The 12,982-nt window shown below is 62.0% G+C and overlaps 4 non-coding genes across 4 annotated transcripts; all 4 read left to right on the top strand.

The window, feature by feature from the left end:
- The first annotated feature begins 4,589 nt into the window (after positions 1-4,589).
- On the top strand, positions 4,590-4,682 carry LOC123325866. The gene has a single exon (XR_006540706.1). It is a non-coding gene; the product is annotated as a small nucleolar RNA SNORD116 (small nucleolar RNA).
- Positions 4,683-7,252: 2,570 nt separating this feature from the next.
- On the top strand, positions 7,253-7,345 carry LOC123325865. The gene has a single exon (XR_006540705.1). It is a non-coding gene; the product is annotated as a small nucleolar RNA SNORD116 (small nucleolar RNA).
- A 2,558-nt stretch (positions 7,346-9,903) lies between these two features.
- On the top strand, positions 9,904-9,995 carry LOC123325868. The gene has a single exon (XR_006540708.1). It is a non-coding gene; the product is annotated as a small nucleolar RNA SNORD116 (small nucleolar RNA).
- A 2,571-nt stretch (positions 9,996-12,566) lies between these two features.
- LOC123325867 lies at positions 12,567-12,659 on the top strand. Its single transcript, XR_006540707.1, has one exon. It is a non-coding gene; the product is annotated as a small nucleolar RNA SNORD116 (small nucleolar RNA).
- Positions 12,660-12,982: the final 323 nt, after the last annotated feature.

The following is a 12,982-nucleotide window of genomic DNA, read 5'->3' as shown; positions in this document are numbered from 1 at the left end:
CACCAGCACCAGCACCAGACCCAGCAGCTCCCAAGGGCCTCTGCATCAGAGAGCCTTCGGAGGGCCCCGGGTCTGTGAGGCGTTTCCCCTCCTTAGCTGGGTGTTCACGGCGCAGAGGTACTCAGGGCTGTGGCCAGGCTTTGGTGGCATGTCGGGCAGCCGGTATGCCTGCCGTAGGAGTCCCATTGCGCGGCCTTGGCACAGGCCATGAGAGTGCGTGACCCGGTGCACCATGCACCAGGGTGGTGCTTCACGCAGAGGTCCCGGCCGTGTGTACGGTCAAGCCTGGTTGCGGCAGCTCCCATGGGTGCAGAGGGGAGCCCTGGGTCAGGCAAGTGGCAATTCCTCCTGTGCCCTTTGGCCTGATGATGTCTGTGGAGTGCCCCTCGATGTAGGAGCCCGACAGTAGAGGCTTGAGGCAAGGCCGCTGCACTCAACAGTGCCCGAGTATCTCCCAGTGGACGCCCACAGAGGCCATGTGGGGCAGCCTGTGTTGTGCGCGCAGGGTGCAAATGGTGCCTCGGTGCTGGCTCTTGCCCTGGCCAGGAATTGCAGGGACCGTGGAGGACCGCTGGTGTGGTGACCCCGGGAAGGCGCGCGTCCTTATCCGCTGGTTGTGTTCCGAGAAATCCTTCCATGGTTTCAGGGTTCTGGTCACCCTACCCCTCCCTGTCCACGTCGCGGTGGCCACTTGCTGGCCACTGGCCCCGGCTTCAAGGTGTCTCGGTCCAGCACTGCAGTCCCTGACCGGTGTGCCCCTGCGGTCTCTGGGTCCAAGGAGTGGCGCTCTAGGGCATCTTCCCGGAGTCTCGGGGTGCGTAGGCAACGATGCGCAACCTGGCCACGCCTGCGGCACTTTGCTTAGCCCCCTGGGGATGGGGAGACCTTGTCTCCCTGGGCCCGCAGCTCCTAAGGTGAAGGTGTGTTCCCAGGAGGGAACCTTTGACTGGGAGCCAGGGGACCCCCAATCCTGCTTTGGAGGGCGGGATCGAGACCTCTCCTTGCTACCCTGCATGCCAGGCAGGGTAGGGCAGGCCCCGAGTGTGCTGATGGCAGCCAGGAGCAGCGCCCTGGCCACTTGGGGAGCTGGTCAAACGTGCAGCTCTCCTTGGGTAACGGAGCTCTCTTCCTTTCCTCGCCTGTGTCACCATCGTGGCGGCGGGTGTGCAGATCCACCAAGACAATGGTGCTGTTCCTCTGTCGAGCGAGGGGCCCTTCCTTGCATTCCACAGGGTGGCGGACTATACCATCCACTGCCCTTGTGGGTGTCCTCGCTGAAGATCCCTGCGCCAGACATGCGAGTCCAGGTGGACAACTCTGGAGGGGGGCCGAGCCAGTGCAGGCACGAAGACGCGGCCATGGACAGGGTCGCTGATGACTGCACATTTCCTCGGAGGCAGGGCCCACGAAGCTGCTGGCCGTGGACCCGCCAGTGCCCTCAGTGGGAATGGGCCCTGGGTTCAGTCCGCTGGTACGCTGGCCCTTGGCGGGACAGGGTACTGCTTGCCAAGGGCTGAGCTGCCTGTCTCGCGAGGGCGTTTGGGCCGAGTGCGCAGGCCACGGCGCCTGGCCTGGAGTCCAGGGCCCCTCCCCTCCGTTGTGCGTTGGTATTTGTCGGCTTTGTCCCCGGCATCCCAGGGCTGCCAGCATTCCCGTGGGTCCTTGGGTTTGCCGGCGGGCGCTGAGGTGCAGTCACGGCGGGACACCTAGCGGCCTGACCGAGTCCACGTCAACGTTGCGTCCTGTTCAGAAGCGGCTGTAGGTAGAGACGGCGTGCCGTGCTTTGCCAAGTGACTTTGAGACGGGGAGTCTCTGGCCATTTTCAGCCGCCCCTTGGGTTCTCAATTGGCAAATGTAGATTCAGTGGCATCGATCTCGTGCCATTTTGTGGCAGGACGTGAGTCCTGACCCAATGTGGGCAAGGGCACCACTTGCCAAGTGACTGCACATTTCCTCGAGGGCAGTCCCATACAATTGCATGACAGCAGGGCTCACCCCCTGCTCGGGTCCTGTTGTGGAACCCGCCCGAATCAGTGTTAGGTGTCTCATCCAGATAGGTTTTTTGTTGGCAGCACTGGAAATTGGGGTCTCTTGAGCTCAGATGTGTTTTCTGCATTGAAGAAGTGAGGTGATCTGTACACGGCAGAGAGGTGCAATCTAGGCCATCTTGGGGCAATGGTCTGGCCTCTCCTAGAGCGGCCCAGTAGGGTGTGTGTGGCAGAGGTCAGCCTACCACACCATGGGGGTACAGGCTGCTGTGAGTCTCTGATGCCCTCCCTGCCACCGCTCACCCCCAACCCTGCTGCTGCCCCGGCCACAGAATCGGCCCCGGGCCCTGCTCCTCCCTTGCCGTTGTGCCTTGTCCGCTCCAGGGCAGAGAGGTTTTAGATACGGGATAGGAGAATGTCTCCAGCCAGGCTTGAGTCAGGGTTCTTCTTCAGCTACTCCCTGGAGGAGGGCATGTGGCGTGCCTTGCTGATAGGGTAGGCTCAGTGGGCATCAGGACTGGGGAAGTCATCTATGCCGACTGCATCACTTGGGCGATAGTGTCCATCCTGTGTGCCGGGGCCATCGTGTTGTCTTATGGGGATGCGGTGGTCAGGTCAAAGGGCTGTGGTCCACAGGGGCCAGGGAAGCTCTCGGCAGAGATAGAGGCAGTTAGAACCGTGGTCCCAGAATGACGCATTAGTGCGACATGGGGGTTGGAGGTGGCGTGATACCCGCTGGGACAGGTCACCACTGGCCACAGGAATGCAGGAGAGAAGCCTGCCTGGGTGTCGGTGAGCCTTGGGAGGCCAGGGCACCCATCTGTGGTGGGCTTGACGTGTTTCCTCTTAGGGGGAGGCGGCAGTGCCTGGGCGTCTTGGGGTTGCCAGTGGAGTTCAGATGGGCAGGTCGAATCTGGGGTCCAGTGCCCTTTCCAACGCCCTCCCCTCCCCTCCAGAGCTGACTTTGGCAGGCATGGCAGTGAATGGTGACCTGGAGAGGCTCCCTCAGGGTGGGTAGCCAGGCCATGCAAGTTTCCCCAGAAGTTTGGGTTTCCAGCGGGAGGGCAGTGGGCACCAACTGGCGGAATGTGGCGGGGAATAGTGCCGCGAGAATTGCTCTTGGACTATAGGCTGGCGAGGCTACGGGATCAGGGTACATGCTGACGGGTCTTTCTGCCTGGTGGCCAGACCCACACATGGTTCCCATGTGCTTGTTTTGGGGCAGAGGTGGGTACCCCAGGCTCACGGAGGTCTTGGTTGTGTTGTGAGGCCAGGTGGTGCTCCTGGTCCAAGGCTTAGCCCCTTGGGGCATGGCCCCCAGGGCAGGATCAGGCCACATCATAATGCCCTTCGGGCTTCTGGTGACCCGGGCCTCCGTGGGTGACCCTTGGATGCAGGCAGACACGCAAGTGGCATGAGAGTGTGAGGTCACCCCCTGCATGAGTCCTGCTCTGGAGCCCGCCTGAACCAGTGTTAGGAGACCTCCTGCCAGATGGGTTGGTCACTGGCACCTCGGGAATTAGGGGTCTCTCGAGCCCCATGTGGCCTCTCTGCTTTGATCAAGGGACGGCATCTGGCCGAGGCAGAGAGGGCAGGAGCGTGGGTGGCCAGCTGTGGGAGGCCACTTCTGCCCCTGTGGCCCTAGGCCACGAAGGGTCCTCTCCATGAAGCTTCTGGGGTCATTGCTTCTGGGGCGTTTCCCCTTGAGCCGAGGGCAGTTCCCTTGGGCTAGCTTGCCGATGCCATTTCGAGTCCACCTGGTGTGAACTTCACTCTCGGGATGAGTAGGTGCCGCTAGTGGGTTTGTACCCTGTGAGGGCCATGGCTGTTGGGCAGAGGTGTTCTGGGCTGGGACCCAGACCGTGGGAGGGCGAGGTCCACGAGATCCCCTGAAGGCCGTGCGGATGGCCTGTAGACCAGTGGTGGGGTGCGTGGACTGGGGACTCGTTTCTTTTGCAGGACTCTGTGCCCAGGGTGGCCCTGGCTGCCCGCCCCCACCTCCTCCCCCTCCCCTGCCCGTGACCAGCTCCACTTCTGGCCACCCTTCCCTCCATCCCCCATCCCGTACCCCACGCCCCCATGCTTCGAAGCGTCCACGTGTGGGTGTCTGTCCACAGGCATGGGAGGAGCCCCCAGATTATAGGGAGAGGCAGAGCAGCGTGTCCCTGCTGCGTGGCACTGCTGTGGATGCCCACAGACCTGTCCGCCATGCTGAAGCGCACCTGTCTCTTCTCCCCACATCCCAGGTGGAGGTGGCTGGACTTGGGTGTCCGTGAGCATTGGCGAGTCCCATTCAGTTTCATCGGTGATGCCCGGTCTGCGTCAGGCAGTTTCATCGGTGATGCCCGGGCTGCGAAGACAGCCTGGGAGAGTAGTGCTGTGTGGTCTGCGGTCACGTGGGAGCTGCCAGCGTAAGCGGTAAGAGACTCACCTCTGCCTCAACCAGCTGGGGTCTTTTGTGAGGCTTCCTTGGCTGAGGATGGTTCCCTGGCCGCGTGGTGGCTTGCCCTTGGGTTCTGCCGAGGGCCAATGTGTGTGAACGCATCGGCAGTCCCAGGCTGGAGCCGGCACTTTTAACGTTCCATGTCCTAAAATGTGCTTGGATCGATGATGACTCCCTACAAATGCATTCCTTGGAAATCTGAACAAAATGAGTGACAATCCCTACCGTCGTCCTCATCGGAACTGAGGTCCAGCACGTGGCTCCACCCGGGAACTCTGAGTGAGGGACACATGCCATCCGATAGCTTTGCGGGTAGCTAGGAGTGCGTGCCAGGTTTGGAAGTCACTGTACGGTGGGGGAAAGTTTCAGCAGCAGAGGGATGCCCACCCCCACACCGAGGGATTGCACGCCGCGACTCGGGCCGCCTGGCTGCAAAGGTCTGTCCTCTCCTAGAGCGGCCTGGGAGGGTGAGGGTGGCAGAGGTTGGCACACCAGGCCGCATGGATTCAGGCTGCCTTGGAGTCACTGAGGCCCTCCTCGCCACCGCTCACCTCCACCCCCACCACCACCCCACCGACGGCCCCAGCCTTGGGCCCCCCCTTCCCTTGCCCTTGTGCCTTGTCTGCTCCAGAGCAGAGAGGTTTTGGAAAAGGGACATGAGAAGGGCCTCAGGCCAGGCTCGGGGCAGGCTTCTTCCTCAGCTGCTCCATGGCAGAGGACTCGTGGAGTGCCTTGCTGGTAGGGCAGGCTTAGGGGGTTTCAGGAATGGGGAGGTCGGCTACGCTGACTGCATCACCTGGGTGGCAGCATCCATCCTGTGGGCCGTGGCCATCATGGTGGCTTACGGGGATGTGGCAGTGAGGTCAAATGGACATGGCCCACGGGCGATCATGGGAAGCCCTCGGTAGAGATAGAGGCAGTTAGAACCATGGTCCCTGGAACGACTCATTAGTGCGACGTGGGGGCTGGAGGCGGGGTGATCCCCCTGCTGGGACAGGTCTCCTCTGGCCACAGGAACACAGGAGAGAAGCCTGCCCTGGTGATGGTGAGCCTTGGGAGGCCAGGGCACCCGTCTGTGGTGGGCTTGACACATTTCCTCTTAGGGGGAGGTGGCAGCGCCTGGGCGTCTTGGGGTTGCCAGTGGTGTTCAGATGGGCAGGTCGAATCTGGGCACCAGTGCCCTTTCCAACGCCCTCCCCTCCCCTCCAGAGCTGACTTTGGCAGGCATGGCAGTGAATGGTGACCTGGAGAGGCTCCCTCAGGGTGGGTAACCAGCTCACGGAAGTTTCCCCAGAAGTTTGGGTTTCCAGCGGGAGGGCAGTGGGCACCAACTGGCGGAATGTGGCGAACAGTGCCACGAGAATTGGTCTTGGACTAGGGGCAGGCGAGGCTGCGGGATCAGGGTATGTGCTGACGGGTCTTTCTGCCCAGTGGCCAGATCCACATATGGTTCCTGTGTACTTGCTTTTGGGGCAGAGGTGGGTACCCCAGGCCCACAGATGACGGGGTTGTGTTCTTAGGTCAGGTGGTGCTCCTGGTCCAAGGTTCGGCCTCCTGTGGCATGGCCCCCAGGACAGGATCAGGCCACGTTTCAGGGCCCATTGGGCTTCTGGCATCTCGGGCCTCCATAGGTGACAGTTGGATGTGGGCGGACACGCAAGTGGCATGAGCGTGTGAGGTCACCCCTTGCAGTGGTCCTGCTCTGGAGCCCGCCCAAACGAGTGTTAGGTGACCTGCTGCCAGATGGTTGGTTGCTGGCACCTCGGGAAGTGGGGACTCTCAAGCCCCAGGTGGGCTTTCTGCATTGAACAAGGGAGGGGATCTGGCCACGGCAGAGAAGGCAGGAGCATGGGTGGCCGGCTGCGGGAGGCCACTTGTGCCCCTGTGGCCCTAGGCCACGAAGCGTCCTCTCCCAGAAGCTTCCAGCTCATTGCTCCTGGGGTGGTTCCCCTCAAGCTGTGAACTGTCACCTTGGGCTAGCTTGCCGATGCCGTTTTGTGTCTCCCTGGAATGCACTTCGCTTTCAGGATGAGTAGGTGCTGCGAGCGGGTTTGCTACCTGAGAGGGCCATTGTTGGGTAGAGGTGTTCTGGGCTGGGACCCAGACCGTGGGAGGGTGAGGTCCACGAGATCCCCCTATGGCCGTGTGGACTGTGTGTAGGAGAACAGTGGTGGGGTGCGTGGACTGGGGACTCATTTCCTTTGCAGCACTCTGTGCCCAGGGTGGCCCTCACTGCCCACCCCCACTTCCTACCCCTCCCACGCCCATGTCCGGCTCCCCTTCCCGCCACCCTTCTCTCCATCTCCCACCCCATACCCCACGCCCGCATGCTTGGAGGCGTCCACATGTGGGTGTCTGTTTGCAGGCACAGGAGGAGCACCCGAATCATAGGGAGAGGCAGAGCAGTGTGTCCCCGCTGCGAGGCACTGCTGTGGATGCCCACAGACCTGTCTGCCATGCTGAAGTGCATCTGTCTCTTCTCCCCACTTCCCAGGCGGAGTTGGCTGGACGCGGGTGTCTGTGAGCATGGGTGAGTCCCATTCTGCCTCATCGGCAATGCCCAGTCTCCATGGTGAAGACAGCCCGGGAGAGTAGCGCTGTGTGGTCTGCGGTCACCTGGGAGCTTCCGGCATAAGCGGTAAGAGGCTCGCCTCTGCCTCAGATGGTTGGGGTCCTTCCTGAGGCCTCTTGGCTGAGGATGGCTCCCCTGGCTGCGCGGTGGCTTGGCCCTGGGTTCTGCCGAGGGCCGATGTGTGTGAACGCATCCACTGTCCCAGGCTGGAACTGGCACTTTTAATGTTCCATGTCCTGACACGTGCTTGGATCGATGATGACTCCCTACAAATGCATTCCTTGGAAATCTGAACAAAATGAGTGACAATCCCTACCGTCGTCCTCATCGGAACTGAGGTCCAGCACGTGGCTCCACCCGGGAACTCTGAGTGAGGGACACATGCCATCTGATAGCTTTGCGGGTAGCTAGGAGTGCATGCCAGGTTTGGAAGTCACTGTATGGTGGGGGAAAGTTTCAGCAGCAGAGGGATGCCCACCCCCACACCTAGGGATTGCTTGCTGTGACTCAGGCCTTCTGGGTGCAAAGGTCTGGCCTCTCCTAGAGCGGCCTGGGAGGGTGAGGGTGGCAGAGGTCGGCATACCAGCCTGCATGGATTCAGGCTGCCTTGGAGTCACTGAGGCCCTCCTCGCCACCGCTCACCTCCACCCCCACCGCCACCCCGCCCATGGCCCCAGCCTCGGGCCCTCCCCTTCTGTTGCCCTTGTGCCTTGTCTGCTCTGGAGCAGAGAGGTTTTGGAAAAGGGACATGAGAAGGGCCTCAGGCCAGGCTCGGGGCAGGCTTCTTCCTCAGCTGCTCCATGGCAGAGGACTCGTGGAGTGCCTTGCTGGTAGGGCAGGCTTAGGGGGTTTCAGGAATGGGGAGGTCGGCTACGCTGACTGCATCACCTGGGTGGCAGCATCCATCCTGTGGGCCGTGGCCATCATGGTGGCTTACAGGGATGTGGCAGTGAGGTCAAATGGACATGGCCCACGGGCGATCATGGGAAGCCCTCGGTAGAGATAGAGGCAGTTAGAACCGTGGTCCCTGGAACGACTCATTAGTGCAACGTGGGGATTGGAGGCGGGGTGATGCCCCTGCTGGGACAGGTCACGTCTGGCCACAGGAATGCAGCAGAGAAGCCTGCCCGGGTGACGGTGAGCCTCGGGAGGCCAGGGCGCCCGTCTGCCGTGGGCTTGACGTGTTTCCTCTTAGGGGGAGGTGGCAGCGCCTGGGCGTCTTGGGGTTGCCGGTGGTGTTCAGATGGGTAGGTTGAATCTGGGCACCAGTGCCCTTTGCTACACCCTCCCCCCCCTCCAGAGCTGACTTTGGCAGGCGTGGCAGTGAATGGTGACCTGGAGAGGCTCCCTCAGGGTGGGTAGCCAGGCCATGCAAGTTTCCCCAGAAGTTTGGGTTTCCAGTGGGAGGGCAGTGGGCACCAACTTGCGGAATGTGGTGGGGAACAGTGCCACGAGAGTTGGTCTTGGACTAGGGGCAGGCGAGGATGTGGGATCAGGGTATGTGCTGATGGGTCTTTCTGCCCAGTGGCCAGATCCACACATGGTTCCTGTGTGCTTGCTTTTGGGGCAGAGGTGGGTACCCCAGGCCCATGGACGGCTGGGTTGTGTTCTTAGGTCAGGCAGTGTTCCCGGTCCAAGGCTCGGCCCCCTGTGGCATGGCCCCCAGGGCAGGATCGGGCCACAGTGCAGGGCCCTGTGGGCTTCTGGCGACGCGGGCCTCTGTGGGTGACAGTTGGATGTGGGCGGACACGCAAGTGGCATGAGCATGTGAGGTCACCCCCTGCACAGGTCCTGCTCTGGAACCCGCCGGAACCAGTGTTAGGTGACCTGCTGCCAGATGGTTGGTCGCTGGCACCTCGGGAAGTGGGGACTCTCAAGCCCCAGGTGGGCTTTCTGCATTGAACAAGGGAGGGGATCTGGCCACGGCAGAGAAGGCAGGAGCATGGGTGGCCGGCTGCGGGAGGCCACTTGTGCCCCTGTGGCCCTAGGCCACGAAGCGTCCTCTCCCAGAAGCTTCCAGCTCATTGCTCCTGGAACGGTTCCCCTCGAGCTGAGAACTGTCCCCTTGGGCTAGCTTGCCAATGCTGTTTTGTGTCTCCGTGGAATGCACTTCTCTTTGGGGACGAATAGGTGCTGTGAGGGCCGTTGTTGGGTGGAGGTGTTCTGGGCTGGGACCCAGACTGTGGAAGGGTGAGGTCCACAAGATCCCCCTATGGCTGGGCGGACAGCATGTATGAGAGCAGTGGTGGAGTGCATGGACTGGGGACTCATTTCCTTTGCAGCACTCTGTGCCGAGCGTGGCCCTCGCTGCCCATCCCCACCTCCTCCCCCTCCCTTTCCCATGACCCGCTCCCCTTCCCACCACCCTTCCCTCCATCTCCCCCCACCCCATACCCCAAACCCCCATGCTTGGAAGCGTCCACGTGTGGGTGTCTGTCCGCAGGCACAGGAGGAGCACCCGAATCATAGGGAGAGGCAGAGCAGTGTGTCCCCGCTGCGAGGCACTGCCGTGGATGCCCACAGACCTGTCCGCCATGCTGAAGCGCACCTGTCTCTTCTCCCCACATCCCAGGTGGAGTTGGCTGGCTGCGGGTGTCTGTGAGCATCGGGGAGTCCCATTCTGCCTCACTGGCGATGCCCAGCCTGTGAGGTGAAGACAGCCTGGGAGAGCAGTGCTGTGTGGTCTGCGGTCACGTGGGAGCTGCCGGCATAAGCGGTAAGAGGCTCGCCTCTGCCTCAGCTGGCTGGCGTCTTCCCAAGGCCTCCTTGGCTGAGGATGGCTCCCCTGGCTGTGCGGTGGCTTGGCCCTGGGTTCTGCCGAGGGCCGATGTGTGTGAATGCATCGGCTGTCCCAGGCTGGAGCCCTACACTTTTAACGTTCCATGTCCTGAAATGTGCTCGGGTCGATGATGACTCCCTACAAATGCATTCCTTGGAAATCTGAACAAAATGAGTACAATCCCTATCGTCATCCTCATCGGAACTGAGGTCCAGCACGTGGCTCCACCCGGGAACTCAGAGTGAGGGACACATGCCGTCCGATTGCTTTGCAGGTAGATAGGAGTGTGCACCAGGTTTGGAAGTCGCCGTCTGGCGGGGAAAGTCCCAGCGGCAGAGGGATGCCCACCTCCACCCCTAGGGAATGCCCGCTGCGACTCTGGCCTTCTGGGTGCAAAGGTCTGGCCTCTCCTAGAGTGGCCCGGGAGGGTGTGGGTGTCAGAGGTCGGCGTACCACGCTGCACGGGAGCAGGCTGCCTTGGAGTCACTGAGGCCCTACCACCACCACTCACTCCCATCCCCAATGCCACCTCGGGCACGGCCCTGGTCTCGGTCCTTGCCCCAGGCAGGGCCCTGCTCCTCCCTGCCCTTGTTCCTTGTCCATCCAGGGCAGAGACTTTTGGACACGGGATAGGAGAAGGGCCTCAGGCCATGCTCGGGTCAGTCTTCTTCCTCAGCTGCTCCGTGGCGGAGGGCTCGTGGAGTGCCCTGGAAGGGTAGGCTCAGGGGGCGTTGGATTGGGGAGGTCGGCTATGCCAACCGTATCGCCTGGGTGACAGCATCCATCCTGTGGGCTCTGGCCATCATGGTGGCTTACAGGGACGTGGCTCTGAGGTTAAAGGGCCGTGGCCCACAGGGGACCAGGGGAAGCCCTCAGCAGAGATAGAGGCAGTTAGAACCGTGGTCCCTGAAACAACTCATTAGTCGACATGGGGTTTGAGGCGGGGTGATCCCCTGCTGGGACAGGTCACCCCTTGCCGCAGGCACACAGGAGGGAAGCCTGCCTGGGTGACGGTGAGCCTCGGGAGGCCAAGGTGTCCAACTAGAGTAGGCGTGATGTGTTTCCTCGTAGGGGGAGGTGGCAGCGCCTGGGCGTCTTGGGGTGTCTGGTGGGTTTCAGATGGGCAGGTCAAATCTGGGGGCCATTGCCCTTTCCAACGCCCTGCCCTCCCCTCCACAGCTGACTTCCGCAGGCAAGGCAGTAAATGGGCCCCCGGAGAGTCTCCTTCAAAATGGGTAGCCGACCCATGCACATCTCCCCAGAAGTTTGGGTTTCCATTGGGAGGGCAGCAGGCACCACCTGGCAGAATGTGGCAGGGAACAGTGCCGTGAGAATTGCTCTTGGACTAGGGGCAGGAGAGGCTGCAGGATCAGGGTATGTGCTGATGGGTCTTTCTGCCCGGTGGCCAGAAACACACATAGTTCCCGTGTGCTTGCTTTTGGGGCAGAGGTGGGTACCCCGGGCTCAGGGATGGCTGGGTCGTGTTCTGAGGCCAGGCAGTGCTCCTGGTCCAACGCGCGGCCCCCAGGGCAGGATTGGGCCATGTCGCAGGGCCCCACGGGCTTCTAATGACATGGGCCTCTGTGGGTGACCCTTGGATGAGGGCGGACACATGAGTGGTATGAGAGTGCGAGGTCACTCCTTGCATGGGTCCTGCTGTGGAGCCCGCGAGAACCAGTGTTAGGTGACCTCCTGCCAGATGGATTGGTCACTGGCACCTCGGGAATTGGGGGGTCTCTCGAGCCCCAGGTGGGCTTTCTGCATTGAAAAAGGGAGGGGATCTGGCCATGGCAGAGAGGGCAGGAGCGTGGGTACCCAGCTGTGGGAGGCCACTTGTGCCCCCATGGCCCTAGGCCACAAAGGGTCCTCTCCCGGAAGCTTCTGGGCTCATTGCTCCTGGGGCAGTTCCCCTCGAGCTGAGGGCTGTTCCCTTGGGCTAGCTAGTTGATGCCGGTTCGTATCTGCCTGGCGTGTACTCACTCTCGGGAGGAGTAGGTGCTGTGGGTGGGTTTGCTCCCTGCCAGGGCCCTGGCTGTTGGGCAGAGCTGTTCTGGGCTGGGACCCAGACCATGGGAGGGCGAGGTCCACTAGATCCCCCTATGGCCGTGTGGACAGCGTGTAGGAGACCAGTGGTGGGGTGTGTGGACTGGGGACGCGTTTCTTTTGCATCACTCTGTGCCCAGGGTGGCCCTCACTGCCCACCCCCACCTCCTCCCCCTCCCACGCCCGTGACCCGCTCCCCTTCCCGCCACCCTTCCCTCCTTCCCCCACCCCGTACCTCATGCCCCCATGCTTGGAAGCGTCCACATGTGGGTGTCTGTCCGCAGGCACGGGAGGAGCCCCCAGATCGTAGGGAGAGGCAGAGCAGTGTGTCCCCGCTGCGAGGCACTGCAGTGGATGCCCACAGACCTGTCTGGCATGCTGAAGCGCACCTGTCTCTTCTCCCCACTTCCCAGGTTGAGTTGGCTGGACGTGGGCGTCTGTGAGCATGGGTGAGTCCCATTCTGCCTCATCCGCGATGGCCGGTCTGCATGGCGAAGATGGCCGGGGAGAGTAGCGCTGTGTGGTCTGCAGTCACGTGGGAGCTGCCGGCATAAGCGGTAAGAGACTCGCCTCTGCCTCAACTGGCCGGGGATCTTCGCGAGGCCTCCTTGGCCGAGGATGGTTCCCCTGGCTGCGCGGTGGCTTGGCCCTGGGTTCTGCCGAGGGCCGATGTGTGTGAACGCATCGGCTGTCCCAGGCTGGAACCGGCACTTTTAACGTTCCATGTCCTGAAATGTGCTCAGATCGATGATGACTCCCTACAAATGCAGTCCTTGGAAATCTGAACAAAATGAGTGACAATCCCTACCGTCGTCCTCATCGGAACTGAGGTCCAGCACGTGGCTCCACCCGGGAACTCTGAGTGAGGGACACATGCCATCTGATAGCTTTGCGGGTAGCTAGGAGTGCGCCGCCAGGTTTGGAAGTTGCCGTCTGGCGGGGAAAGTCTCAGCGGCGGAAGGAGGACCATCCCCACCCCTAGGGATTGCCCGCAGTGACCGGGGCCATCTGCGTGCAAAGGTCTGGGCTCTCCTAGAGCGGCCCGGGAGGGTGCGGGTGGCAGAGGTCGGCGTACCACACCGCGCGGGAGCAGGCTGCCTTGGAGTCACTGAGGCCCTACCACCACCGCTCACCCCCACCCCCGCTGCCGCCCCGGG

The sequence above is a fragment of the Neomonachus schauinslandi genome, chromosome 9 (assembly GCF_002201575.2).
Source record: "Neomonachus schauinslandi chromosome 9, ASM220157v2, whole genome shotgun sequence".
Classification (NCBI taxonomy): domain Eukaryota; kingdom Metazoa; phylum Chordata; class Mammalia; order Carnivora; family Phocidae; genus Neomonachus; species Neomonachus schauinslandi.
Note: the sequence above shows the minus strand (reverse complement) of the source record. Positions and strands in the feature narration are given on the sequence as shown.